At 36.5% G+C, this 12122-nt stretch overlaps 1 pseudogene; it reads right to left on the reverse strand.

The window, feature by feature from the left end:
• Positions 1-2248: 2248 nt before the first annotated feature.
• LOC121791007 lies at positions 2249-4013 on the reverse strand (annotated as a pseudogene).
• Between the last annotated feature and the right edge of the window lie 8109 nt (positions 4014-12122).

Raw genomic sequence — 12122 nt, forward strand, 5'->3', positions numbered from 1 at the left:
TCCGAGCCCATACGGAGTGTGGGTTTTAATAGAGTGTGAGCCACTAGTGAAAGAGCCTCAAAGACTTTTTCTAACATTAAAGCATTGTTAACATAATCTATAAATTATAATGTTATTTTACATAGTACTTTACAATTGCCGCATACAACAAAGTTACATACTTTCTTGAAAAGATTAGGAGGAATAGTAGAAAAACATAACACAAGTTAAGCATGCAAGCCTTGCTAGCAAGCAGGGACGGACCTAGGGGGGGTTATACGTCAGTCAAATAGTGCTGCTAGAAAACTCGTCCTTCGACCCCACATCAGCTCTGCCTCCGCCTCCAACCCTTTTCTTTCTTTTGTACGATATCATGATTCAGATAGCTACGAAAAGAAAACATGTTTCCCCAGTGCTGAAGTTTTGACTACACGAGTTTTGTTTCGCGGATCCGCTAGCAAGAATTGAATGATAGGGATCCTGCGCGGTGGTAGAGGTGGTGGTGTTGATGGAAGTGGTGGCGATAGCCGTTTGACTCCTTCTCGATCTGCCACCGGAGATGGTGGAAGTCTTCGACCGAGCAAGGGAGCTTTAGAGGGCCGACGTCGTTGTACCCATAAGCCTCATGAGCTTTCTCAAGAAATCTCTTGAAGAAAGGATGGCTTAAGTATGATATTGGAATTGTGAATCTTTGAAACTCTTCCTCTTCTAAACCAACTTTGATTGCTACCCATCCCCTCTTAACCTTCATCTTCTTACTCTCATGAATTAATCCTTCCATTTGTATAAATATGTATATGAGACTTTGAAGTTTTGCTTCTGTGGAATGTGTATGTTTTCACAAGTCATTCACAATGTATATATACAAACACATGTTGGTCTTATTGCCATTTGATAAAGAAGTACTGTCCTTTTTTTTTGCAAACTTTATTGGGGATAAAGTATTTGGAAAAGATTTGTTAAAGATTTGCAAAAAGATAGTGGATGCCCTTTAGAAAAATTTGGGGATGTGATGATAATAAAGAGTGAGTTTGACTAGAAAAGTTATTTTGGCCTTAAGAGGCATACACTTCCCACTATCATGTTAATCCATGCGTTTCATTTTAGTACGAGATTTAAGAAAATGATAATAATATATTAAATAGAGAGAAAATAAAATATGAGAAAAGATAAGTAGATAAGTAGAGATAGAATAAAGTATATAACTTAAAAGAATTGATTTTGCCAGAAAATGGTAATAATACGTTATGAATAGGCTTGTTATGTTGTTATGTGTATCCTGGATAAGTTTTCTTTCGTGTTATCTCATATTTTTGTTTCCCAGAAATGGTCCCATTTTGCTGTTTGGGAATAATCGCTCTCGGTTATGAATAGGCTTGTTATATTGTTACGTGTATCCGAGATAAGTTGATCTTTAGTATCTAGACCTTGTTTGTGCTTGTTGTATGTCATTTACTGCGTGACTTTTGCACCCGTTTCAGATTCTTGCTCGTTCGTTTTGTCAAAAAAAGATGGCATTATCTCGTACCAAACGGGGCCTCCTAACAAGTGGGCACAATTTTGGACCAATCAATTACCGTTTAAGTTGACAAAAAAACATAGATAAGTAATTAGTGGACTTCCACATCTATCTTTTGCTTTATTTTTACTCTTTACCCCACATTCCTATTCAAAATCACATCTTTACTGCTTATTCTAATCATGATCTCTATAGAATTTCCCATTTCTTTTAAAAAAAATTGAATCTTGTTAACTAGAAAAATCAGAGGGAAAATTTGATTTCTTGATGCGATGAATATGCCACAAAAATTCCAAATCTATTAAATTTAAATGAATTTACCTTATAAATAACCATGGACATTGGACAATATTCCCCATTAATAACTTTTTTGTAAATTATTTCTTTCAATGATAGAATTCTTAAATAGACCGTCAATTGCTCAGTTGTTATGCCACTCACAAAATTGACCTACAAATTATAAATTAATGCATCGGATAATTTAAATAGAATGGGACACAATCCGTACTCAATTGTGGTACATATATGTAGAACATATTTTATCATTTTCGTTGTGAAGATTATTATTTTTTTTTAATCAAAAGTTACTTTTGTAATTTTGACCTTTTCATTTAATGGTGATAAAATGATACTATAAAAAAGAGAGAGGAAATTTAAGATTGTAGTACACCAAGAGAAGCATAATAGATATTGCCTTTACAGCCACTATTCCATTCACTTTGGTCAGCTATAAAAATTTTGTTTGTTTGCACTAGTTGGCATGTGATGCGTGGTGGCGACGGCCACCACCGGAATCGAACGAAAAGAAGCACACGTAGACGTAGGGGGCGTCGAAAAGGATGAATAGCTCGACAACGAGGGGCTAATCAGTCAATAACACCGAAACCATTGCACCATTTGTGTCCGTAAACTCAAAAGGCGATCATTGTTAGCGACTCTATCAGCGTGCAGCCAAGCAAAGGAAGAGCAGTTGAATCGGATGAAGCTGCAATATCGGGTTTTCCAGGCGTTTAACAAATGCAGTTTCGTATATGTTAAAAATGCAAATCATGTTTGTTCAAATTCTATGTATAGTTCATAACTTTATAAATCAGCCCGAAAAACCATGAAGATTGGATTTGTTCGCAGTTATCCCATGACAAACAAATCCGGTCAATATATTGTTGACGTTTCTCAATCAAATGACATTGTTAAACAACAATCACAATAAAATCAAGGGGGATATGGGGTATAAAAAAGCTTAGACCCAAACAACATGGATTTATGATCAAACAACAATACCTGTGATTAGGAAAGCACCGTCTACTGAGAAAACACAGTCCCAAACCCAGCGCTGATGACCTGAAAGTATACCGGGAGACTGCACTTCACTACGCGATACGCAAAAGCAAGCACGATCAAGACCCTATTATACGGGTAAAATCACATACCTACTAGTGTTTTTCCAACGTTAAGTCATCCACGTTCCATATTTTGACAGTATTATCCGAAGATGCAGTAGCCAGATACCTAAAACCGACCATTTTCAAATGATAATCTATTCATCTGAATAGCTAAAAACGAAGACAACGTAAAATGATGGCGATAGGAGGTTGCCTCCTGACCGATTAGGCACGCACAGCTCTGGTGAAAGTAGACACTTGAGTATGTATTGATCGTGAGCTTGAAGTTTGTGAAGCGGCTCGAAGTTGGTCATAGTCTGCACAGCAAGAGGATCTGTGAATATACTAAACTAGACGAGCGCATAAATTCGTGTACGCCTCACCTGTGTTCCTTTCATTAAGCGCCACACGTAGCATGTCCCACGGTTATTTGCTGCAACCACCAAGCTTCCGTCCCACATCACAGTTAAGGATCGTATTGCTGTATCGACTTCTGGTACCTAAATTATGCAATCGTGCGAATCTTGTTCAATTATCGTCAAACTTAACCAAAGAATAGTGAACAAGCAAGCTACATACCAACTCACAACTGCAAGAATTTGCTGTTAAATCCCATACACGGATATTACCATTCTGGTCACCGGATATCAATTCAGTCTGCGATAAACAAATAGAAAAAAGGCAAATCCATCTTAAGGAATTCGGAGCCACAAAACATCAAATTAACATGAGAGGATGGAAAGAGCGAGCTTTGAGTCGAAAAATGCACACAAAAGCCAATGCGATAATACATGGATTATAATACCTCGAATACTAAAAATTTCGGAACAATACTGCATCAAAGGGAAAAGTAGACCTGATTTGGGTGCAAACCCACCGTGTTAACTGCTGCACGGCTTTCATATTCTCTCTGGCAACCTGGTGCTCTGCACCATTCGGAAAAAAGTGCATCGAATTAACGTCAAATGCTTCCTCGGATACAAACAATGTTGGAATTCTCACTATAAGACTACTATATACTACCATAAATCCCAGATCTTAACAGTGCCATCTTCAGAACCCGAAAACATCCAATTTCCATCGCATTGAAATCCAACAGCCTAATCATTATTAATGTGTGAATCGTAGCTCATCACCTGACATTCAAACAGATGACTTAGCAGATTAGGCTGAAGATACCTAAGTAAGAGTTGAAACTCTCTTCAAAGTGTTAGGATTTGTTATTCAGTTAATAAAAAGTCCTATTCTTTAGGATAGTCAGCATATTTGATTTTATTGTTACCATCTTTTTAGCTACTGTTATTTCAATTTGAGTCGTTGTAATGCTATTATAAATAGCCACTTTGCACTTTAATAATATATTCATTCCCTCAGATTTAATATTATTCTGTGAGAGCTAATATTCCTACATTGTGGTATCAGAGCCCCACTGGGATCTGAGAAAAGAAAGCAGCAGCTTTAGAGTGAGTCACGAGAGGAAAAAAAAATGAGTGAAGAGAAAAACTTTATGCAGCCCGCCATACCACGATTCGATGGTCATTACGATCATTGGAGCATGTTGATGGAAAACCTTTTGAGATCTAAAGGTTATTGGAGTCAAGTTGAAATTGGTTATGAAGAACCAAATGCAGGAGCATCGGTGAGTGATGCTGATCGGAAGAAACTGGAGGAATTGAGGACCACGGACCTCAAAGTAAAGAATTACCTGTTCCAGGCGATTGACAGGACAATTCTTGAGCAAATTCTGGAGAAAGGCACCTCGAAGCAGATATGGGATTCCATGAAAAAGAAATTCGAAGGAAATGCTAGGGTGAAGCGTGCAGCCCTACAAGCGCTGAGAAGAGACTTCGAGATTCTGGAGATGAAAGTAGGTGAAACCATCACCAACTATTTTGCACGGGTCATGATTGTTGCTAACCAGATGAGGAGTTATGGTGAGCAGATGAGCGAAAGCACCATCGTCGAGAAGATTCTTAGGACTTTGACCGAGAAATTCAACTATATAGTTGTCTCGATCGAAGAATCTAAGGATATTGATTCACTCACAATTGATGAACTGCAAAGTTCACTGATTGTGCATGAACAAAAGTTTCACCGGAGTCATGGAGAAGAGCAGGCACTCAAAGTAACACATGAAGAAAGGAATGGTGGGCGAGGTCGTGGGAGAGCTGTGTTCAGAGGAGGAAGAGGCAGAGGAAGAAGTTCCCAATTCTACAACAAGCCACTGTTGAGTGTTACAAATGCCATCAGCTTGGACACTATCAATACGAGTGTCCAATGTTGCAAAAGCAGGCCAATTATGCGGAGATAAATGACACTGAAGAAATGCTTCTCATGGCGTATGTAGAGTTGCATAAAGCAAGTCGAAATGATGTATGGTTCCTCGACTCAGGTTGCAGCAATTATATGTGTGGAGATCGATCAATGTTTTGTGAGCTGGATGAAGATTTCAAGCAGATGGTTAATCTCGGAAACAATATGAAGATGAGTGTAGCTGGAAAGGGCTATGTGAGATTGTGTCTCAATGGTGTCACTCACATAATAAGTGGAGTGTTTTATGTGCCGGAGTTGAAGAACCATCTTCTAAGTGTTGGGCAGCTGCAGGAGAAAGGGTTAGCCATTCTAATTCAGTCAAATGAATGCAAAATATACCATCCATCAAGAGGTTTGATCATTCAAACCAAAATGACTGCAAATAGAATGTTTGTTTTGCTATCTGAAGTTACTAATAAGCAAATAAAAGAGGAAGTGTGTCTTCAAGCAACAACAAAAGATCTAGCTCAGTTATGGCATCGTAGATATGGTCATCTCAGCTATAAAAGCCTCAGTACTTTGCAGCTCAAAGAAATGGAGAGAGGTTTGCCTAAGTTCTCCGAGTCCAGCGATGTATGTACTGATTGCTTGAAGGGAAAACAACATCGAGACTCAATTCCCAAAAGGAGCACATGGAGAGCATCCCAGAAACTGGAACTTGTTCATGCTGACTTGTGCGGACCAATATCTCCGATCTCCAACAGCCACAAAAGGTATCTGATCTGCTTTATCGATGATTTCAGTAGAAAAGCATGGGTGAATTTCTTAGTTGAAAAGTCAGATGCATTTGCTGCTTTCAAATTCTTTAAAAATTCTGTGGAGAAAGAAACTGGTTTGGGCATTAAGTGCTTTAGAACAGATCGTGGTGGTGAATTCACTTCAAGAGAATTCAATGACTATTGCAAAATGAATGGGATAAAGAGGCAATTAACCAATGCCTATACCCTACAACAGAATGGCGTTGCGGAGAGGAAAAATCGGACAGTAATGAACATGGTGAGATGTTTATTATCTGAAAAAGGTATTCCAAAGACCTTCTGGCCCGAGGCTGTGAATTGGACCATCTATGTGTTGAACAGGAGCCCCACACGATCAGTGACAGATATGACTCCAGAGGAAGCTTGGAGTGGAGTTAAACCATCTGTAGAGCATTTCAGGATTTTTGGAAGTATTGCACATGCCCATGTTCCTGATGCTCGAAGGACCAAACTTGAAGACAAGAGCTACAGTTGTGTTCTATTGGGAGTAAGTGATGAATCAAAAGGGTATAAGCTTTATGATCCGGTATCAAGAAAGGTTGTGATAAGCCGTGATGTTGTATTCGAGGAGGAGAAGAAGTGGGATTGGGATAAGAGTTATGAAGATCAAATTCTGCCAGACTTGGAATGTGGAAATGAAGAGGAGCAAATTGTATCTTTTGGGTCTGGAAGAGAAGATGCAGATTCTAATGATGAAGTACTTCCAAGTGCAGAAAGTTCGCCAGAAGCATGTGTAGAACCTTCTCCAGAATCTGATAGCTTAGAAGCAGGCAGAAATCGAAGAGTTCCGGTATGGATGAAGGACTATGAAACTGGTGATAATCTTGGTCTCTCTGATGAAGACATTAATATCAATATGGCTTTCTTTGTTAGTGCAGATCCAATCATTTATGAAGAAGCAGTAAAGGCTGATAAATGGAAGGAAGCCATGGATTCAGAGATGGAATCAATTAAGAAGAATGGAACGTGGTCTCTAACAGAGCTACCAAGAGGAGCTAAAAGCATTGGGCTCAAATGGATATACAAAACGAAGTTGAATGAGCTTGGAGAGATTGAGAAGTATAAAGCTCGCTTGGTTGCAAAGGGGTATGCACAAGAATATGGAGTTGACTATGAGGAGGTGTTTGCACCAGTTGCTAGAATGGATACGATCCGCATGATTCTTGCCTTTGCTGCATAAAAGGGCTGGAATATTTATCAATTTGATGTTAAGTCAGCATTCCTCCACGGAGAGTTGACGGAGGATGTCTATGTTGAACAACCAAGGGGCTATGAAGTGAAAGATGAAATTCATAAGGTTTATAAGCTCAACAAGGCGTTGTACGGACTCAAACAAGCACCCAGAGCTTGGTTCAGCCGGATTGAGTCTTATTTCCTAAGAGAAGGTTTCAGGAAATGTGACAGTGAGCAGACACTTTTCATCAAAACTAACAAGCAAGGTAAACGTTTGATTATTAGCTTGTATGTTGATGATTTAATTTATACTGGAGATGATGAGGCTATGATCAGTGAGTTCAAAGATTCGATGATGAATGAGTTCGATATGTCAGATTTGGGAAAAATGAGGTATTTTCTCGGTATTGAAGTGGTGCAGTTTGGTGAGGGGATATTTATAAGCCAAAGGAAGTATGCTCTGGAGATTTTGAAAAGATTTGGGATGGAGAGCAGCAATGAAGTTCAGAATCCTATCACTCCAGGGTCCAAAATATTTAAAGATGAAAATGGTGTGGAGATTGATGGCACCCATTATAAGCAGCTGGTGGGAAGTTTGATGTATCTAACAGCCACTAGACCAGACATAATGTTTGCTGTCAGCCTGATCAGTAGGTACATATCAAAGCCAACGGAACTTCATCTCATGGCAGCCAAGAGGATCTTGCGATATATACAAGGAACAACTGCATTCGGGATCCGTTACAGGAAGGAAGGGAATAAGGAGCTAATTGGCTTTACTGACAGTGATTATGCAGGTTGTTTGGAGGATAGAAAGAGCACGTCGGGTTATGCCTTTGTTCTTAGCTCAGGAGCTGTTGCTTGGTCTTCGCGTAAGCAGCCAATTGTTACTCTTAGCACAACAGAGGCTGAATTTGTAGCTGCTGCAGCGTGTTCATGTCAAGCTGTGTGGATGAAGAGAATTTTGAAGGAACTTGGCTATGAAGGTAGTGAAGAAACTACCATTTTCTGCGATAATAGCTCAACGATTAAGTTGTCCAAGAACCCGGTGATGCATGGTAGAAGCAAACACATAGATGTTCGTTTTCACTTTCTGCGAGAGTTGGCTAGAGAAGGAGTCGTGCAGTTGAAGCATTGTGGAACACAAGAGCAGATGGCTGATGTGTTAACTAAGCCACTGAAGTTAGAATCTTTTCAAAGGTTGAGGGATCAGTTGGGAGTATGCAATGCACCAGTAAACTAGTTGCTTCAGCAATCTAGTTTAAGGGAGGGAATGTTAGGATTTGTTATTCAGTTAATAAAAAGTCCTATTCTTTAGGATAGTCAGCATATTTGATTTTATTGTTACCATCTTTTTAGCTACTGTTATTTCAATTTGAGTCGTTGTAATGCTATTATAAATAGCCACTTTGCACTTTAATAATATATTCATTCCCTCAGAATTAATATCATTCTGTGAGAGCTAATATTCCTACACAAAGGAGAGACGTTGCGGTTAATGAGTAACATGTAACTTTGTATGAAGAAAGGCAAGAAACATACTGGCTGAGGGCTGTTCGTATTGACATCAAACAGCCGAATATGAGGATTCCCAGCTGCAGCCAGGTAGCGTTTATCAGGTGTAATCTCGAGCCGGTTCACTTGCTACCAAGAGGGAACAAAATCACAAATCATCACATGCTGTATAAAATTTTAAACGTATCTTTGCCCAACGGGACACTTTTATATACTGCTGAAAGGTGGATTAGACAGCACTAAAAGTCTAAAATAGTCCATTCAACATTTCCTCCTTAAATTTTGCCAGCAATACATTTCATCCTAGTTCATGAATATTTTGAATTCTCACCTCCAACGAGCTAACTCTTTTCACTCAAATCCTGAGTTTGCACATCATCAAACATTTTAGGGAAAACCCAAACCTCCCTAATTCAAGAATCTATCAAATTCTCACCTCCAACGAGCTAACTCTTTTCACTCAAATCCCGAGTTTGCACATCACCAAACATTTTAGGAAAAATCTCAAACCTATCCTCACTAAATGGGGCAAATATATGGGATATTGGTCCCTAAAACCATGAACTTTGGCCAAAATTTAGTATTTCCCACGAACTTTAAAATTGGCATAGAATATCACAAACCTTGCACTTTGGTATTTCCCAAACTGACCCAAGTAAGATATTTTCATCAAAATCTTATTTTACGTGGGCAACCGTGATACATTTTAATATGATATTTTAAACCACTTTTTAGATTTAATAAGAAGTAGGATAAAAATTCACGTGGAAAAACACATTGATTTAATTTTGTCAAATATGATAAAAAAGACTCATAAGTTAGTCAAATATGGTGATAGACATGCCGTGGAAAATACCAAACAAAGTGCAAAGTTTGTGATATTCTAGACCAATTTTAAAGTTAGTGGGAATACCAAATTTTGGGCCAAAGCTCATGGTTTTAGGGACCAATATCCCGAAATATATACTACCTAATGTGGATGACAAACTCTTTAAATAGCCCATCAAAATGCATTCTATTCTAAAGCAACTCACATCAAAATTCCCAAATTCAATGCTTAGTGGTTTTTAGTGGCATTTGCTTTGGTTAAAAGTTCACCCTAACCATTTATTCTATTATTATTAGCGAAGATTAGTAAATAAAGGAATTGACTCAAATGAATGAAGAATGGAAAAATGAATTGATATTAAACCATGCATGTTGAAATTATCTTTCATTTTTTTATTGAAGCTATCTAGATAAAATTGGGTGATCTTGCATGTATAATACTAAAATTGGTTAATGATTGAATCTATACCGACTTTTAATTATTTTAGTATTAATTTTATCTCAAACTCTGAATTTATCAATTTTATTTATAGTCTTTTTAATTATTAATTATACCCCATTCTTTTCGACATGTATCAATTTAATCAAACATTTTCAGATAATTTTTTAAAAAAATAAAATAATTATATTCTTGTATACAACTTATTTTTTAGTGAAAAATAATACTAGGCCATTAACCAACACCCCGTGAATTACTGTTAGAGCGACAATAAAAATTGAAAACATTGAGATATATTTTGATTAGTTGGAAAAACATAAATTAATGCAATTATTAAAGGCAAGAGATAAAAATTAATGAATTTCAAAATATGGGATAAATTTGATAAAATCGCTAAAGATTGTAATAGATTATATAGTTAATTTTAAATATCGGTGAAACTTTTCAATTTTGTTATAATCAATACTTAAAATATTACGATCAATTCATTGGCCTTGGGCCATCAAACCTTCTATATGTAAGAATTGAACGTGCGACAAGATTACGAGGCCCATGACTACAGACAAGGAGGATCTTTAAGGAATTCTTCATCTAACGAGCACCGGAAATTGCATACAAGAATAACAGATCTATATTCATAATAGATATTGCACGTTGAGCATGTAAAACACAACGGAATTAAATCTTACTTGTTATGTTGTTTTCTTCAATTGATTGAATCCTGCAAGTTGAATTCACTACTATCGAGGTCCACTTGCAATCCAATCCGATGCAGGAACTATCCCGGTGCAATTGCTATGTAAAAGAAAGCTATGAATTTTCTCTACAAAGCTTTGCGTATTTTCTATCTTGTGTCTCTTCTCTTCCCTCCACTTTCACCACTTTATTCATTCTCCACAATGAAGATTAAATAATCATTATTAAGTAGATGAAGAGTAATGCAATTGAAAAGTCATGCAATTGAAAAGTTACTTGGGCTCTATGATTATTGGGCTCATGAATCAATATAATTGTAGCCCAACTATAATTACTTAATCCATATTAACTAATTCTAGCTCATTTTCTTTCAGGATCTAATAGACATGTACATTGAAATTTGAATTTAACAATTTAAGACTATTTAAAATTTGACAATTGTAAATATTGAGAGTTTTTTATTTAGACAGAGAGGAACAACTGGGAAATGTTAAAATTATGTGGTTCAGATAACATGTTTAATTACAGCAAATTAAAGGAAATATTGATACCAAGCATGTGTAATTACAGCAATTTTAGGGCAATATTGATACCAAGCATGTGTAATTACAGCAAATTAATAGTACTCCGTATGTATTTTCATATAGTATTTTATTGTCTTTAGGATTCAATTGGTAGTTAAGTTTCACTAGGATAATGCGGGTTAATTATAGCTTCGCATATTGTTTGGTAGGTGAGTTAAATAAAAAATTTATAAAATTTAAAAATTATATAATTGTATGTAATTGATATAAGAATATTAAAAGTGATAAAAAAATAATTAATTTTCAACTTTAATATAAAGATAGTTTGAAGTTGAATTTAAAATATTAACTAAATTAAATTTTTAAAAGTATTATTCTCATGCAATAAGAATAACAATTTTTTACAAATATCATAACACTAAAAAATGTGATAACTCTAAAACACAGGTTAGAATGCTCAAAACTACCACAATAAAAATCATTTGTATTACACAAGGGCGCACAAGTTTTCATCTTTTTATGGAGGTCGTAGATTGAATTCGAGCCGCACAACACTCAACGGTGAAAAACAACTCACAACCCATCATCGATATAGGAAAACGAAGTCTGAACGAACGTAACTATAACCGATGATCCACAATTCACATCTCTCGTCACAACATCATTCTCCTCATTTATGCGTTGGTCATAACTTCTACATTTGGGCGCCTCTCCCACGCCCTCCTTTTACACATCTCACAGGTTAATCTACACTATTTATTGCAAATATATAAAATAATAATAAATCAATTTTATTCCCAATCATAATCTCATCTAATAATTTAAAATATATTTATGCATGGAATAATTATTAATGAAGCAGTTTCACCAATTTTTCCTAGTTAAAAAAATAGTAATTAACATAATTATTCTAATAACTGCACAAAATTATTCATATAATTAACACAACTATTCCCATAAATATAATACACAAAATAATTCCATAATATTATAGAT

Source organism: Salvia splendens, unplaced genomic scaffold (assembly GCF_004379255.2).
Source record: "Salvia splendens isolate huo1 unplaced genomic scaffold, SspV2 ctg703, whole genome shotgun sequence".
Taxonomy (NCBI): Eukaryota; Viridiplantae; Streptophyta; class Magnoliopsida; order Lamiales; family Lamiaceae; genus Salvia; species Salvia splendens.